Raw genomic sequence first — 18,114 nt, forward strand, 5'->3', positions numbered from 1 at the left:
AAATGGGGTGTGGGAAGGAGCAGCCACTCTTTTCAGAAGCAGAACCTTTCTTTTTTTACTGTTTTTTCATTGGGAAAAAAAAAAAAAATTAACTGCTTGCAGTTGTTCTGAAGCAACAGTGTCTTTATATTTTAAGAAGTATGCACTAAAATAGAGTTAAATTTTCAAGTTTAGAAATTAATATTTTCAAAATTATGTTTAAGTTTACTAATGTTTTGCCTGGCCTCCAGAGTCTACCTGCTTCCTTCGGTCTGTTCAATATCCTGCCCTATTTTGTCAGGACTGGGATTTGTTTACTTTTTAGCTCCTTTTGCTCACATGGCCTTTGACTTCATAGGTTTTTCATTTGAAGTGAAGGTGTTGTCTGTGTGTAATGTTTTTTATGTTCTGGGTAGTTCAACACTTTTTTAATGTTTGTTGGTAAAGGTTGGTTTAATTTTGTTTTGTTTCTGGATCAGTTATCCACTCATTTATCTTTTCTTCAGGAAGGTCCACTGATCTTTGTAGTTTGCTGTGTTTTCATGAGGATGTAGCAATGAATTTTATGTTTGGTTACCTTTGATATACTTGGCCAGATTTTTATTCTATGCCTTTATAAATTTGGAATTATTCCTTTGGCTCAATGTACTTAAATATTTCAGCTTATGACTGTCTTACTGAGATCAGAATTTAACCAACTGTGTCTTCCATGATAAGGATTTAGATACCTTTGAACAAGGGAGAGGTCAAGAGAAACAATCACATCATTAGTAATAAATAGGCTTAATCAAAGTAAGGACTATTTCTTCAAGTAACTCTATAGAAATGAGAATTATACAGTAGCCAAAGAAATTATAAAAACTTAAAGCATGTCCTGGTTAGGTATGAATGGTGGTTCCAGTATCTCTTTCCACTATTACTGGTTATTAGTAAGAAAGTGGATTTTTTTTTTTCCCTCTGTAGATTCCCTGTTGAATATTTAAATCCATGAATAAGCTCAAGTTCAGTCGATTTGATTCAATGCACACTATTGTATTAAGATCATGTAAGTCTGAATGGTTTAACTCCCATCTCTAAGAGATCACTAGTTTTCCCCCTTCTGTTGTCAGTATGGAAGAGTGTATACACACCTGCAATGACGTGCTGAATAGCATGACTTCATAGAAAACACAACAGTTGTAAGTGAAGTCAGAGCTGTCAGCATTTTTCTTTTCACTCCTATTTTCTCCATTACAAGCACAGAAAAACCACATTTAATTTCTAATCAAAAGAATCAAAGCACAAAAATCAGGAATTTGGTGGCAGATTTACTTGGCATAACCAGAGTGTTATCTTTCTGGAGGGGGAGTGCTCTGAAAACTGTTGAGTTGGACCTTTGATTTGTGTTCTGTGTTCAGTCCTGACACATTATTTGGGGATTTGCTTGTGTGCAGTTTCTCTAGGACCCGTGGAGGAAAGTTTTAAATCAAATCAGATGTAGAATCTAAATTGTCTGGGTTTTGGCTAGATTCCTTTATGTAGTCCATTACAAAGCAAGTCTTTGCAACCATGTGGTGAGCATTTGGATATTCAAGGTTATGACTCACCAGGCTTGGCAAATAATGTGCAATCTGAACAATAATTGGCATTTTAGAAGGAAAGACAGGAAAACCTCATTCCTCCAATCTTCTCCCCTTTCATTCACTGAATGCCATTTTATACATGTAAGTGCTTTTCAGAATTTAGTCAGACTGAAGTTTAAATAAGGTCAGCTTGTTCAGCTTTCCCCCTTAAATTCCTGCCAACACTTCACACTACTAGAGGCACAATGAAGGACCTTATTATTCCCTTGACAGGTAATTTTCATGCAGAGGAATTGAAATTATGAGTTTGAGCTAATGATGTTTTCTTTCATTTCTCCACTGGAGAATATTCCTCCCATAGAATAGGGTAACAATTCAGCATTTTATATACACAAATTGTCATGATCTGGAGAGGTCAAGGTCATGAGCATAGAATAAGGTCCTTTATAGTACAACTGCTACCTACAGCCACTTCTTCATTTATTTGATATCATTTATAGCGGCTGCCCTAATACTGTTCCTAAAAGCCACTACAAAGATGGAGAGGGAAAAATGGGATCGATACTTCATTCTACTAGAGAGAAAAGATGAGGAAATCTAGAGCACTTAAATCCCTAACATGGTTTGAAAATACTTTCCCCCTGCTGAGGCAAGTCCCTTCCATGCTCACTAGCTGCAGCTCCTTCCGAAGGATGTGGGTGCCTCAGTGTTTTGTAACAGTCCGAGTTGACTGTTCTTTCCACAGCTTCATCAGTGTCTTGCGGCCTTGCATCAACCTACATATTGTCACAGTGACCCTGTATGTGTTTATTGCCTTCTTTTAAATGAAACAAAATATTCAGCTACCATTTGTTCTATGGATAATATTCAGTTCCTTAAGAAAAGGAGAAAGAACACTTGTGAACCATATGTGGGTTGCAGATACATCTCCATTACCGTTTTGTTTTCAAATTTACCCTAATTTTTCACTAGCTTGTTCTTTAGTTGTGAATGTGTCAAACTCACATATGAATGATCCTATAGATAAGTGTGTTAGGATTTTATCAACTATAAAGACCATATATATTCTATAATACTGCTATTTAGACTGTTCTTTTTCAACTTGTGTTTGCTATACTAATAATGTGTTACTCTCAGATTCTGTATAAAATTAACCGCTATTTAAATTCCTTAAAACATGTACTTTTATAGAAATATTCAGATCAAATATGTAATTTATCAATGAGCATGTTAAATAAATAAAGTGGTCACTTAAGGAGTATGCTATAACTCTTAAGACCTTTCTTATAAATGCTGTTGAGGAGGACACGTTTTGCAAAATGCATGAGTGATCTCAGCTTATAGGTACACTTTAGACATCCTGGGAAAGAAAAATTCCAGCTACATAGTTGTGGGAAGCCAAGGTTTAAGAAGATTTTAGAGACAGATATATCAGAAATTGAGGCAAAGAAACATCCCTTTAGAGCTGTTAAAGGTCTGGTTTGGGCATTGAGCATGTTCACTGGAAATGCCAACTTAGCCTCTCTGGATAACTGAATCTGAGAGAGAGCAGAATATAAACTACTGCTTCTAGTCTCACATGTTATCTAAAAGTATATATTACCTTTCCTAACATCTGTGGGGAACTGGAATGTTCTCTTATTAAGTGCATGCTGTGTATGGGTAGGGAAAGCAGCCATCTTTAATTTCTAAACTTATTTAAATACCACTGTGCTTTTTAAAAGTGTAAAAATTGAATTAAATTGAAAAAAAAAAAAAAAAAAAAGGTTCCTAAATTTGACATAATTTTTATGCTCAGATGTTCTGCTCTTTCCACGAATATGCACATGCACAGCTTCCAGAGCATTACAAGAAGGCAGGGCTACAAAATACCAGAAGCTGTGTCCCTCTAAGCAGACATTTTTCCTACTGTCCTGTCATTAGTTTTCTGGAGGTGATGCAGACTCATTAAACCACTGAGATTGAAACAAGTAAATAAATAAATAAAAGTGTAATCCAGCAACACTCCTTTGACAGCAAGCCTACAGATACAGTGCCAGAAAACAAATGGAATCAATCATTATTTACAGATTTTGCTGGACTTAATGGAATCTGGAAACAATGCTAAGGTAGCCAGGGCATAGAAGTGGTGATGAATGTCAGGATAATGGGACAAATTTAGCTTTCAGACATATCTACTGCACATTAACTCTGATTTGTCTTTAGATCATACAAAGAGGACAATTTCAGGGACTACAGGATGTGCCCTACTCTCATAAATCAATATGCTGCCTACTGAGCTATTGGAGCTTTTCTGATTTAGATAAAGAACAGATCTACTCTTATTTTAACTGTGCATCCTTAGGAGTAAAGTTTCACCAAGAATTGAAATTAGAACTATATAAAAACCTGCAAAGTGCATATGAAACAGTTGAGAAGGACATGAGGCTAGAATCATTCAAAGTGTTCACAGACCAGAAAGCTGTACTGAAGGAAGATCTTACAGGCTGTATTGATGTACATTTCATTTCTGGGTATTATTAATACCACTGTGTTTACCTCATAAGACCGTAAAGGATTTTGATTCCTGGTTATGTTAAGAAAAATTCAACTGTCCCTTTCCTTGTACAAATCGATTTGAATTGGTAATAGAAAGAATTTCTCTAATTAATGGTCTCTTGGATCAAAAGGGGGGACGAGCTAAAGATACATACAACTTATTAATTGCTGCTATGCAGAATAGTGATGTAAATAGCAGTTTTAAAGATAGAACTGCAGCATTATAGATCCATTTTTATGACTGACAGATGTTCATCATGATTTTTAATAACGTCAAATACATTTCCTTTTAACCCATAATTGAATTATATTTTTTTCTTCAGAAATTATTCTGATACTTCTACCCAAAGTAACTAGAGAATGGAATTAGTATTAAGGACTCATTTATTCAGATCTTCAGCCTCTTACATATGTTGAAGGAGGTATGTCCACTCATTTGTGGGATCTTATATTTCCAGGGGAAATAATAGCATTTCAGCATTATATGGTCTCAAGAGAGAGAAATGAGAGTGTGAGAGAAAGAGTAGTAATTTATTCCTTTGCAATTAAGTCCTTGTGGGAGAGTCCTCAAGTGTTATTCTCCCATTAATTATATGCTTGACGAAAGCTTCGTTACCTCAGCCGTTGTAAATGACACACAGATGCTATCAGGCATACTTCCTACACTCATGCTGGTGGAGGGATTAGAGATAATCCCTGATGTGATTTACCATTAATTTATTCAGGATTTTGGAAAAGAGGTTAAATTCATTGAATTTCCACCTGAGCTGGGTTACAGGAAAGAAGGAATGTGGTGGCCTACAGAATATTAAACTTAAATGTCTGGAGCACATATGTATGTATTAAGGAAGCAGTTACATACTGGAGCTCTTGTAATGTGCTATTTGTGCTAAGAGAAGGGTACACATTTTATTTAATTCACATGCGTATATAAACATAGAAGCATAGAATAGTTTGGGTTGGAAGGGACCTTTAAAGATCATCTAGTCCAAGCCCCCTGCCATGGGCAGGGATATCTTCGACTAGATCAGGTTGCTCAGAGCCCTATCCAACCTGACCTTGAATGTTTCCAGGGATGGGACATCTACCACCTCTCTGGGCAACCCGTTCCCATGTTTCACCACCCTTACTGGAAAAAAATTTCTTCCTCATATCAAGTCTGAATCTACCCTCTCTTAGTTTAAAAACATCATCCCTTGTCCTATTGCAACAGGCCCTACTAAAAAGTCTGTCCTCATCTTTCTTAGAAGCCTCCTTTAAGTACTGAAAGGCTGCAATAAGATCTCCCTGGAGCCTTTTCTTCTCCAGGCTGAACAACCCCAACTATCTCAGCCTTCCCTCATAGAAGTGCTCCATCCCTCTGATCATTTTTGTGGCCAGTAGGTCCATGTCTTTCCTGTGATGAGGGCCCTACAGCTGGACCCAGCACTCCAGGTGGAGTCTCACCAGAGCAGAGCAGAGGGGGAAAATCACCTCCCTCGACCTGCTGGCCACACTTCTGATGCAGCCCAGGATACAGTTGGCTTTCTGGGCTACGAGCACACACTGTCGGCTAATGTCCAGCTTTTCATTCACCAATATCTCCAAGTCATTCTCTGCAGGGCTGTTCTCAATCCCTTCACCACACAGCTTGTATTGATCCCGGGGGTTGCCACGACCCAGGTACAGGACCTTGCACTTGGCCTTATTGAACCTAATGAGGTTCACATGGGCCCACTTCTTGAGCTTGTCCAGGTCCCTCTGGATGGCATCCCATCCCTCAGTCATGTCAACTGCACCACTGGTCTTTGTGTCATCTGCAAACTTGCTGAGGGTGTACTCGATCCCATTGTCTATGTCATTGATGAATATATTAAAGAGTACTGGTCCCAGTATGGACCCCTGAGGGACACCACTTGTCACTGATCTCCATCTGGACACGGAGCCATTGATCACTACCCGCTGGATGCGACCATCCAATCAATTCCTCATCCACTGAACAGTCCATCCATCCAATCCATATCTCTCCAATTTGGAGGGAAGGGTGTTGTGGGAGACTGTGTCAAAGGCCTTACAGAAGTCCAGATAAATGACATCTGTAGCTCAGTATAAGTAATATGAAATATGAATTACTTCATATAAGTAATATGAAAAGAATAAATAAACACTTTTTAAAGGAAGTGTAATAATTGAGAATTCATTCAGTAATAGCAAGTCTTGTGTGCTGATTTCTGTTTATTTCATCCAGTCAGCTCCATGATTTTATGAAGAAAACAATTTTCTAAATTAATATAAAACTTTGATTGTTAAGATCTGTGTCACTGAGGAATTTATATCTATAAATTTTTATTATGTTTATGAATGGACTCTTTTGTTTCAGAAAAAAATCTTTAAAAATCACTTTAAATGAATAGTTACCTAAAAGGAATTTGTACCTAACCTGCATCTTAGTGAAGGACAAGTGACATCTCTAACTACTGAATTTCTGTTTGATTGTTGGGCATGTGGGTGATTAGCTTTCAGAGATACAGTGCAATTGTTATGATCCTGATTGCTTCTGGGCAGAAGATGAATGATCTTCAGGTTCTGTTTAATGAGTGTAGAAAAGTACATTGCTTAAATCCTCCATAACTAAATAAAGGCTGGTGTGCCTGTGCTATTTTTTTAAAAGGAATAATAATGCCAATTTCTTCCTGAAGAGCATCTTGAAAATTTCTCTTTGGCAATTTATTGTTTAGAAAGGTAAAGAGTTAATTTTATGAATTTAGAATATTCACCTAGAGAACTGCTGCTCCTAACTTGCTTTGTTTTTTTCTGGGTAAAAATATTTGTATTATCATTAGTTTTATCTCACTTTATCAGAGAAAGAAAATGTGTTTTTTAACTATAGCTGTTAAGCTGACTCTTTCAATCTTTGTGTTCTGTGGTTTTCAGCTACAACTACAGTGGGATGATGGTTTTGATTTCTGGGAAGGGAAAGCAATAAATAATTTAATGCTATCCTTCTTTTCCTGATTGTCTAACTCAGCTTAAAAACTGTTAGAGGGTGACTGGCTAATGGCAACTAAGATGGTCCTTGTTGATGCACAATTGTCTGCCAACCTCCTTCTGACATACCACTGACTGCTGTTTCCAGATGTTGGTCAGGGGTATTTGTACCCTAAAACATATACTAAAGCATGTATGCTGCATGATTTTCCCAGCTTGAGTGCAGAATTCTGCTTATTTTTGTTTGTTTGTTTGTTTGTTTTTTTCTTTTCCTTCTCTTTTAAAATAAGGCTCAACTTAGTATTTTAAATGTAAATTTGCATTTTGGGACATTTAAAGTAATGCTTATGACTCATCACTTTATATTCTTCAAAACTTAGTGTTTTCTTCAATGTCACTGAATGGGGTCTGCAGAGTGGCAATCTTGATATCCTGAACATCAGAGAGGAGTAATTTTTTATGGTGTATCCTTGTTGCTGTCTTATGAGGTAGAGAAGGTATTTCCTGCCTTTGCTGAATTCTGGTATAAGAAATTAATTTATCCATAGTTGAAAGAAAATTTATAATGTGGTTGTGAAAACTTGTTTAAATAACTAGTGTTCAGGAAGAACATTTCTGACCAGGACAAATAGGTCTAGACTAGTTTATATGTAAACAAAAAGCTGTAATTATGAAAAAGGGAAACATTGGGAGAGAATTAAAGCTAATAGGAAATTCTTAAAGGGGGGTTCAAAACACTTGCAAGCTATAGGAGGGAAGAAAGTTTTAATAGGGATGTAAACTTTTATGTTACAGGATTTAATAAAATTCTAGCATAAATTAGGAATAATAAATTAGTGGTTTTCTTGTCCCTTCTGGTATGGCATCTGCTGTTGAAAAGAAAGGCTGTTGGGTTAGACAGACCTCAAAACTACCCTAAGGACAAGTCTTACATCCTTAAGAATGTTCTTGAAATAAACAGAATAGGATGGAAAAAAACAAAACAAAACAAAACAAAACAAAACAACAAACCAGCAAAACAAACTGGGCAAAGGAGTCAGATGTGGAAAAAGTTACTTTGCTTTGCACTGAAGTCTTTTTATGTCAACCTGGGAATGTGGTAACTTTAACTTCATATACAGGTTACAAAGCCCCAAAGGAATTTGAACTTGCTGGGCAATCTGATCCTTGAAGTTAACCTCTAAAACCACCACTATTAAATGCAGATAAAGACCAACAGGAAAACAGGACAATCTTCTGGCTTTAATAACTTGCTTTCCAGAATTTGTTCTTTGTTGTTGTCTCACAGCTCTCTGTGGTATCTCAGTCCTGGGGTTTAGCCTAAGGCTTTTTTGGAGGAAAGAAGCCTAACCCAATCTCTTGTCATATTAGTCTTTGAGCAAAGTTAAATTCCATATGTATATATTTTAACAATTTATCTGTCATGAGGAGGAGAAATGTGCCTGGGTGGCTGTGCCTGTGTTATGATCACTAAATATCTTTTTCAAAAGAAAGATACTAAATAGGGAAGGATTGGTTTGTGATTAAAATCTAAGAGTGGGATAGTGGATCTTATATCAGTCCATGGTTCTGTAATGCATTTCCTGCATAAGCTTAGGAAAACCATTACAGTTTCTGAGCTGTCTACACCTCAAGACACAAACACACATACACACACACACACAAGGCTCGGGGGAGGAAATTATTTCTTTTCTACCTTCTCTTTTATCCATCTTTCATTGATAACCTGAGTTAGGGTCTGTCTCTTTCAAGTGTCTGCACAGTACCTAGCAAAGCAGCCACTGGGATTGTTCAGTTCTTCTGTTTTATACCCAGAAATAATGTAAAACCCAAATATGAAAAAAAAAAAAAATGGGGTCCAAGGAGAAAAAAGAGAGAGTAAGGTTAAGAACTCATTTGTTTGTCAGCCTGGCCTTAAAAAGAAGTAACATAAACAGGAGGATGAAAGGAGTAAAGGGGAATCTCATCTTTATTATCCTGTAAACAACCTGTGAAAATGCCAGCCAGTTTTCACAGTATTTCATCTAGCTCTCAGCTGTCTAGGGCAAGGCCTCTTTTGGGAGAACTTTGCTGGGTTTTGCTGTACGGGTTTGTTGGATGGAAAATTCCTCCTACTGACAATGCAGTTTATCATCTTTGCTTGTTTATCCAACTAAAACTGAAACAAAGAAAAACACAGCCTTAGTTACTATTTGCATCTTTATCTACTCTTTCTGATAGAAAGGGAAGGTAATATGAGTCAAGTCTGGCTTTGTCGGCAACTTGTTTTCATATCAGACGCACCAAGAAGATTTGAAGCAAGAAACTCCTCCCTACCAGCCAGCTGATGCAGATACAGCTACGAAACACTGCCTGTGCTGGTATGATTCTGTAACATCCTTGATCTGTGGTAGCCCTGGGCCATTGCCTCAGTGAACAGTAAGGATCCATCTGCTTTTGGTTGTCAGTAGTGCCAAGACTAGCATTAGCTCTGCTAAACCAAGACCTCTATCACTGAAGCAAGGTTGGATTCTTTATAAATATTGTAAGACAAAATACTGAAGAAACACAAATAAAAATGAGTTATAGTTAAAATATATGCAAAATGTTGATTAAAATGTTTATATATGCAGATTAAAATATGCATATTTTGTATATGCATACATGCGTTTAGATAAATGTTATATACAAACACATCTACTTATCTATTTGTCTGAGTAAAAGTAAACATCTAGATAAGAAACAGGTCTAATTTCTCAGGTTTTTTACTAGCATTCAGAAATCAAAAATTTTAAATTATATAAGATATCAATTCAGCTGTCAAGAAGAGAAGAAAAATTGGCATAAATTTCAGCATCTACATCAGTCCTTTAGAAGTTTCTCCTTATGTATTACTGATACAGCATCACCAAAGATATAAACTTATGGTGCTGACAACTAACTACATTTAATATAAAGTTTCTGACACTGTAGCTCTGATAGAACTTGGAAATTCTTAAATAAAACTCTCCTGATCTTTCCATGAACAAGGACATCATTATGGACTGGGAGCTGGTTTTAGATCGTATACACAGATATTTGACAAAATATTCTGAAGTAGGAAAAACCTCACATATTTTAGTATAGCACACAGTACTGTTCTCTGCATGGTTCATTATTAGGATGATTCCAGATGAGACATGACATGATTTCTGTTGTTTATGTTCCACAAAAATAAAGCAAAGGCAGGATTTTTGTATTCATATAAAGCAAACAAATAATAAATTGATACATCTTTTCAGTTGAATTTCGCATGTGAATTAGGAAATTGGAGCATCTTCTTTATGCCTTATTTTTTATGCACACATAGAGACTGAACACTTCTGGATCCTTCTCCTTATTACTAATAAATTACTTCTCCCATCAGTTTGCTGCTTCTTTTCTTCTACCTACTCCAAGGAAACCCTCTGTTTTCCTTGGTGAAGAAGATCTAAACAGGGACATTCACCTCTGTCTATTCCCACACATTTCTGCTAGTAGGCAGCAATGCAGGGTATACTTGTATATATAAAGCAGAGACGCACCTTATGAGTGACACTTCCCCAGTGTCAGGGAATCATGTGCCTAGAAGTTGTGGATAATCAGGAAGACTGCAAGGAAAAGTAGAGGGTCAGTGGCAAGGTGAACAACAGCTATAATTTTTCATTTGAAATGGCCATCTCTGTCTTCTCTACTGGATCTCCTGATGGAGGAATCGAGTCTCCTTCTTCTCTCAGATATCATACCACTAGACTAGTAAGAACGCCAGTCAATGAAAAAGGAAAAAAAATCATTAAGGATAAGCCCAAATACCGAAACTTGGAGATGGGTTTGAGGCCAGGAAAACTGCTTAATGTGTGTGTGTGAAAAAACAGGGAGAGAATAATCAGTGCATGCAACCTCCATCTGTGGCTTGAATGAACATCTACAAGTGGGTCACTTAGGAGGCCACCTTTCATAGACATTCTCCTGGTGTGTTCCTATGTTCTACCTCCAAGAAGACTTTAGCTACGTTAGCATTTATGAATGCTTTTTCAGCTCAGGCAGTGCCAAGTTCCTCAGGACTTCCAGCCAGCTGTGTATTTTTCCAGGCAGGTTACAGTGTTCCTCTCCTGTGGTTTTTGTTTAAACCATCTTCACCACATACGTAGGGAGTACAACTGCGTGGGGAACATGTGATCGGCCGACAAACGTTAATGGTAAACTACTGGGCTCAGTATGGAGACTGGAGAGAGAAGCTCTTAAAAACAGTGATGATATTTTAATTATAATCTAAGGAATTGCAAAGAGGGATAGAGAAATTTCCTCCTACTCACCTGTAATTGAAAATGTAAATAGTAATTAGCTGGTGCTGATTTCCCAAAGGTGTTTGCCTACCTGTGATACAGCATGTTGCTGATGCAGCTGGTGGAGAGAGAGGCAGGCTATGGCCACCAGCCTACCAAGGCAGCAAATCAGATGGTGCTCATTGGAGACTGGCCCAGAGGAAGCTTAATTAATTTCTTAAAAATATTAATCACTGAGGCCAACAGGTGAAATTCCAGAGCCTTCAGTGAGTTTTGGAATGTTACTAGCCTTATTTATTCAGAAAACTGATTTTAAGGGGCCTTCATGAGAAGGTGGATGCTAGCTTGGTGGCTCAGAGCATCTCATCAATCCCAGTAACCTGTCTCCAGCAGCACGCAGTGGTGGGTACTAGTTTTCTCTCACAAGAACTGGCTGCAGCAGTGTGCTCCAGAGGCATGCAGCACAGCTATTACCACTTAGTATTCAGGCATGGAGAGAGGAATACTGAGCTGTCTGATACTGAGTTTCCTGGTTTTGGATTACTGTGAGATCCTTATTTGCTTGTGGATGTTTAGGGGGGAAACTCCATGAAGACTTTTGGCATCTGTTCTTAGCTGGAAGGGTATAGGTCTTGTGTTCAAATAAAAAAGCAATTTGAGAGATTATCACAATTTCAGCATTATTCAGAAGTTACAAATTTCTGAGGAATTCAGCCAGCCAATGTTCTACACCTGCAGCTGGTTCCAGAAGGAATAAATTACTATTGTTGATGTATAAAGCCTCCAGCTCTCTAAAAACAAACATAATGCTAGTGCCATAAATCTGCAGTCTGCAGCTGGGACTGGTAGAACCATGGTTAGCTAATTCAGAAGCAGACTATGTCAGGAAGTCTGCTGTTGTAATTTCAACAAATTTCCAGACTCTTTCTTTTTCAGGGTTCTGCTGATGTGATTGAAAAAGAGGGGAATGACACGTGCTAGGGTGTGATGGATTCTGGGCTCTGTTTGCATGTGTCATTTCACTGGACGGAATATAGTTATCTCCAGACATGCACACATTTTACACTTCAGGTTGTGCAACTATAAAATACGGGTAAGGCTGGATTAAACTGGAGTTAGCAATAGAAAAGTAAAGCAACTTTTCTGGAGTCGAGCATACAAGCATTATCCAACCTTCTGCTTTTATAGTGTTTAGCAGCTGTTTATTTGAAATCATTTTATGCCCAAGGTTAAGATTCCATTTAATGACAACAAAATGTAGAAAATGTGAACTCTGGCCGCTGGAGATTTGAGGATAAACTGGAGTGCAAGAGATAGATTTTTTTCTTCCCCACTTCACAGTAGCTAACCAACACTGTTTACTTTCCTTTCAGTTCTTTATAGAATATGCTGTGCTAGATCATATCACATCTACTTAAGTAGTAGCACAGTAAAACAATGATTCAATAATTATTAAAATTGTATAGAATACTGTGCTATGACTGCTGCTGGACATATCTTATCCAAGAACATATAAAAGTATGAATATCATAGTCCATAAATATTTAACTGGGGGAAAAATCCTGACAAAAGAAGTCTTTTTGATTTAGCAGACAGGCATAACAAGATCCATCCCTGAAAAAATTCAGGTACTGCACTTTTCTTTCTTTTTTTTTTTTTTTTTTTTTAAGGAAGGTGTAATTAATCATTAGAATAATTTGGCCGGGGGATGTTGTCTGTCACTTGGAGTTTTAAAGTCAAGATTAAAATGTCAGCCTAAAAGATTTGCTGAAATCAGCCAGAGGTTATTGGACTTGATGCTACAATGAATAGGCAAACATCTCTGACTGTAATAAACAGAAAATTTATCTAGAAGACCCTATCCCTTTCGACCTTGTCACATCTGGCTTTATGGTTTCAGTCACAGAGAGCTTCTAAGGACTTGAAAACAGTTAAAGCTTTGGACTAGAGTTCCCCTGTGATAAGGACAAGACAAAGTGCTGGGCACTGTGCTCTAGCTGCCCCTGCTCTGAGTGATGGGGTTGGACTAGACCATTTCCAGAGGTCCCTTCCCACCTCAGCTATTCTGTGATTCTGTAGTACAGTATATTTTTTTCCAAGTTCAAATAATCTTTAAGCCTTGGGACCAACAGACCTCTGCCCATCCTCAAACCAAATGAAACTTGGGATGCTGTAAAGGCCTTTCTTTAACAAGGACTCTCAGACCCTTCACAGGTGGTCACCGTTTTCCAGACTGCAGTTTGACAGTCATGCTAATAACCCATGATGCCATTAAGTGGGCAGGCAAAATACAACTTCTGTCTATCTGAGTATTTCTGTCATTGTTTAGCCTTTATTAGTTACTAAAGAATGTAACTTCCCCTCCACCCTCCACCCCCAACAAGTGGATAAACACAGGAATCAGCCTTCTAGTAAAATGGTGGAATAGCTGAGAAGATGAGTCAATAATAGAGGTCCCATACAGCCCTGACAGAGTCTTCATAAATGCCCCAACCGGTCAGCTGATACTGCTTTGGTCGGTTTGTGGGTTTGGATACTGTCGATAAGAGGCAGCGATTTTGTCTTGCCACGGGGAGCTGCGTGGGTCCTGGGAGCAATGGGAGTTGTGCAGACCCCGTCACCAAGCTCTCAGGCTGCTGTGTGGTGTTGTGTCTCCACCTGAGAGGGGAGACTGGTGTAGCGCCCAGTGAGCGCTGCAGCTGCAGACAGCAACCTATGGCCTAGCTGGTTGAATTTTAAACACACTGGAAGGCCCCGTGAGGCCAAAACGCAGAGGACCTTATGCCTAACTGCTCTCCAAAGCACTTGGCTGCCTTGCTGGGATGCGACTCCCAGCAAGCAGCTAGAAACAGGTTATTTTCCCATGGCAGCTATCTAGAGCGTTAAAATTGAAGTTAATTTAATTCTGCAGTGGTTTACTGAAGGCAGTCTCCAATGATATATTAGTTTCACAGCATTTCCTTTTCAGCTTCATCTCTCAGGTAGCAGTTCTTCTAGATCTTCTAGGCTCCTTAAATAAAATATATCTTCTCTATAATTCTTTGCTGTCTCCTAAAAAGAGGTAGGAACAGGCATATGCCTGATGAATACTTTTTATGCCACAGGTTTTGTTACCAGGCAACCATCCTATGCAGCTTAGGCAGAACACAAACTTCTTCAGCCACTAACCCTTCAAACACCTGAACCAAGATGTGCCAGCTGAAAACATCAGGGATCTAGGTGAAGCAATGCAGTAACAAAGATTTTTCAAAATCAACAAATGATAAAGGACAATTACAATACATTAACACTGTGGTTACCATGCACATTTTCTGAAATATTGACACAAATGAGTGATGTGTACTTGCATGTGAAGGTTAACTGTATCTATTGCTGAGGGAGGCATTCCAACCTCCCAGGTTATCAGTAACCTAAATATTTTATTATGGCATGTTCAGTGCACTCTACATGAAATTGGAAAAATATTCAAAGCTTCCTTCCCCAACTAGAATAAAGGGAGAGACGAGGGACTTGCCAGGTCAAATCAAATTCTTTCCCATCAAGCACTACAGGTAATCATTTGTGTCAGCACAAGGCAGGTATAAAATTATCTTACCTTACAGTGGCATTACTGAAGGGTCTTCCTTTTCACAGCCTTTAGAACATCTGCGTACGTTGCTCAGTTTCTGGATTTGTGGCTGTCAGGCTTTTTGGAGTCTATGCTGCTAAGTGGGGAAGAAAAGGTGAAGGATTGACAAGTTTAACTCATTGCAGCTCAGCTGGCTACAGTCAGTTGACATCTGCTGGAGACTTGTTGTAAGGTATACTCATATATGCCCGGTGGATTAAAGCAGCAGAAAACAAAGTAGATGGAGAAACAAATCATAGTCTGTGGGTATAGATACAGTGACATTCCTACTGGAGGACATCAGCATCAGACAAAATAGGTCAGTCAGGTAATAAGTTTCAAAATTTGTTCCAACTACCTGAAAAGAGGCAATTTCCATGTAATCAGCCTTCCCTTGGCTTCTCTGCTGGTTGAAAGAGTTGACATTCTACAGGAGCACAGCTTGTTTCCTTACATGAAAAGGTCTTAGAGTCCATCAAACCTCCTCTTAGTCCATAAATAGAAACCGGAGTAAGAGACCTTTGAAAATGTGAATGTAACTATATAGGGTTACGTTCATCAGGTTTAAAAAAAAAGTGGTGGAAACCAGCAGGTAGATGATAAAGCTACTACTACTCAAGGTCATATATTTGCTCAATACTGGTATCTGGTTTGCAAATGTAAATATTATAAAGTGTATCTATCAATTGCAGCATGCAGAATCTTGTGTATACAGAGGCCAAGTTTGTCCTTCCACATGCAAATAAATATCCAAGAGCCAAGAACATCAGTGCCTGAAGTCCCTTTTGACAGCTGTGTGATGGAATAGGTTTTACAGGTCCAGTCCCTCAGATGCTATAGATGCAGCATTCAAAAGTGTTTGAAGATTTCATAGCACATTGAAAAAGCCAGAAGATTGACACTGACCAACTGAATGGCTCAAAGGCACAGATATCTCTTTCTCTTTGATTTCTTTAAGCCAACTCCAGGTAAAAAGTTCCTAAGGAATAATCCTGACTTCAGAAATCAACCACTTCTCACAAAAAACAATTTAATTATCTCAATAAATTTTGCCCTTTGTGTTTTGTGGGGAGAAGGAATCATTAAGTAACTAATTCTATTTTGATCTTTCACAAAAATTTTCTTTGGATGGCCTTTCAGCAAATCCAAAAGGGCAGGAAGAAAACTCTATGTTATCTCCTTCAGCGTTTTTATGGTTCTAGGGACTGTGTTCTGTCATCACGTGTCATGTCTTAGTGTGCGATTTGCATGGAGTTTGTGGCCCCTGGCTTTCTGAGACTTCAGTGTACCACTTTTATTGTCTGTTAATAAACATTTACAATGAAATCAATGGAACTGTAGAAATAACCATGATTAAAATAAGTATCCTGCTTTTTCAGAATCCTACAATAGCAGGTTCCCATAATGATAAAGCTTTTGATGCAGATGTTTCCTGAAACTTTCTGCAGTGCTTTCAGTCTATACACAACATATATGTTCCCATTTTTTATTTAAAATCTTGCAGATTTATGAGTCTTTTCCTGGTGAAATGCCAGGATTCCCTGTTGCCAAGACAGACAAATCAAATAACAAAATTATCTAATTCTTTTTTATTTTCTTCTAGAACAAAAGAGATCATTACAGTCTGGCTTGTTCACAAAACAGGTCTATGGATTTTGCTTCCAAATTCTATTCTGAATGTATTATTTTAAATATGATTCTTCATGCAGAAATACCTGTTTCTAAGAGCTCTTCCTTTGGCATTAAAATTAATACAAAATGTTTTTTAAAAGGTGGATCACTGACAAGTTTAGCATTTCTTTGAAGAATTGTCTTGTTTTAAAACGATTTATGGTAGCACTGATGCCTGCTAATCTGGACACTGTGCTGTTCCTGCTCATTATTGCAAACAGGGCCGTAAAACTCAGCTAATAAAATGTTCTACTGCACAGATGAAATATTACAAAAGTCCAGTCTTCCCTCTTTTTTTGTCTGGTTGTCTGTCAATTCTAAAACTACAGAGTGTGCTTGCTTATCTTTGTTGCTAATATTTTATTTTTAAAAATCATTTGTTTTCCCCAAATTCAGATCAAAAAATTTTTTTTCACCTCATAGTTTTCACTAATTTTCCTTGATCCGGTATTAACATGTTTTAATATACAATTTTTTGTTTCATTTTGTGGCTGTATATAAAAGTAAAATTTTAAGACCCAATAACAATCCTTGATAATAAAGAGAACCCAATTAGAATATCAGGCCTCAGTGTCCTGAACAATTTACAGATTGGTAATTTTTAATTTATGAGTCCACTTGGTACCAGCATGACTTTATCTTTGTATGGTGTAGCATGAACATGCATGGAGATTGCATTTACTCTGCAGTATCTGAATTAAACTCTCTCATGCCAATTACAATCAAAGAGAAAAATATAGGCCTACTCTGCTCTATAAGTGAGCAAATTTCATCAGGTAAATAAAAGTAATTTTTCCTGAGTTTAGTATATAGAAATTACTAATACTGTCATAGTATTCAGAGATCCTAATCAAATCAGGTTTTTGTTATACTGTTCAATAAACACATGCACATTATTAGAAGAAAATTATTTTAAAATTGATAATGTTTTTCCATTTACGTATTTTGGGAAAGGGATTTCAAATTTTTTTTTTGTTCACATTTTTTGTCAAAATTATGTGCAGCCACATCACTTATGGATAAAGGATTTGGTCAGTGTAACAAGAATTTGCTTTTTTTATGGAGTTCCTCTGCAGTTCAAGTTGGTTAAGTGAGTCCAACAGTGATGTGATAGATTTTCCCACTGATGAAGACACAACTTACATCAGCCTCCAAGTTTTCCTGTGGAACTCTGTATTTAACGTTCTCTCTCCTGGGCAGTAAAAAGAAACAATCACCACAGAATGTCAGTGTCCACTCATCACTGTTTTGCCATACAGCATCTCAGCTCTTGTTGTGGATAATGGAAAAGCATCCTGATATATCACTTTCTGTTTCCTTTTAGGATACATGCTTTACATCTTGTCAAGTGTAATAAAGATATGACATGTGCAATAACCTTTTCTTTCTTTGTGAATAAAAATGTGTTATAATAAAATAGGCTGGCAGTGTTCAATCAACCAGAACACTTTCACAAGTAACTTGCTTCATTTAAAAAAGAAAGAAGACGTGGAGGAGGAAAAGAATG

Source organism: Tyto alba, unplaced genomic scaffold (assembly GCF_018691265.1).
Source record: "Tyto alba isolate M040663 unplaced genomic scaffold, T.alba_DEE_v4.0 Super-Scaffold_21, whole genome shotgun sequence".
Lineage (NCBI taxonomy): Eukaryota > Metazoa > Chordata > Aves > Strigiformes > Tytonidae > Tyto > Tyto alba.